Raw genomic sequence first — 1,012 nt, 5'->3', positions numbered from 1 at the left:
GCTGAACTTTAACAGAGTCCTATTTACAGGGAAAGAAGACCAAAATACAAGAAAATGACAGGGCTTTCTGTTTGATCTTAAATATCAAGATATATATTTTTCAGCTGGAAACTAATTCCATATGAGTTCCTAGGAAATAGAGTGAATGACAGCACACAGCACTACACAATAATTGCAGCCAAGGGACTGTGTTCTCTGGAGTGATCACGAAATTAAACCACAGATGACCTAGTAAAATCATGTTGCATAGGTTTTCTTGGGCAATTTAAAGGTTTTAAATTACTCTTTCATTAGTACCATATCTTGCTGGGAACCCCTAGAAGGTAAGATGGAGGGAGATGGCACCTGCCAAAACATCTAAAATATTTTAGATTTCAACCACATGGAACTATATTTTCTTCAAAAACTATGTATATTAGAAACTTTATCGTCCTCTAAACAGGGAGGTAGTTTTTCTTTTTGACTTGCAACACATATTTTTATATTCTCTGTAAAATTATTGTATTTTTATATTTGTCACAGTTTTTTAGATGATAAATGAAATAATATCTTTACAAAACCCAGTGAGAAATTGGAGGATATTAAAAGCAATCTCAGATATGTTAGTTAACCTGCCTGGTAACACAGGTGTTGTTGGTAGAGTAAGACTGTAAACCAAGATTTGTGTGAACTGAAGGTCCATATTTTCCTTTTCTATAGAATAGAGGTAGAGGTCACATTTACTTTGTCAGTTCACTATATGCAGAGCTTTCTATCTATGGAATGAAGAAAGAGGCATGAAGAAGAAAGATGCACGAGTGTTGGAACTTGGAGAGATATGATTTACAGAGGTGAAGAATTAAAAAGCGGAAAGACAGCCAAAGTAAGGAAAAACCCCTGGGATGAGACCTAAGCTCAGATTTGTGTATTGTGTATTGATCTGTAGGTAGAATTGCACAGGGTTTGTATTGAGAAATGGATAACAAGAGACTTGAACTAGAGGTTAGAACAGTTTTCTATAATGCCTCGCAAC

The sequence above is a fragment of the Pteropus alecto genome, unplaced genomic scaffold (genome assembly GCF_000325575.1).
Source record: "Pteropus alecto unplaced genomic scaffold, ASM32557v1 scaffold78, whole genome shotgun sequence".
NCBI lineage: Eukaryota > Metazoa > Chordata > Mammalia > Chiroptera > Pteropodidae > Pteropus > Pteropus alecto.
This window is presented reverse-complemented; position numbering follows the sequence as displayed.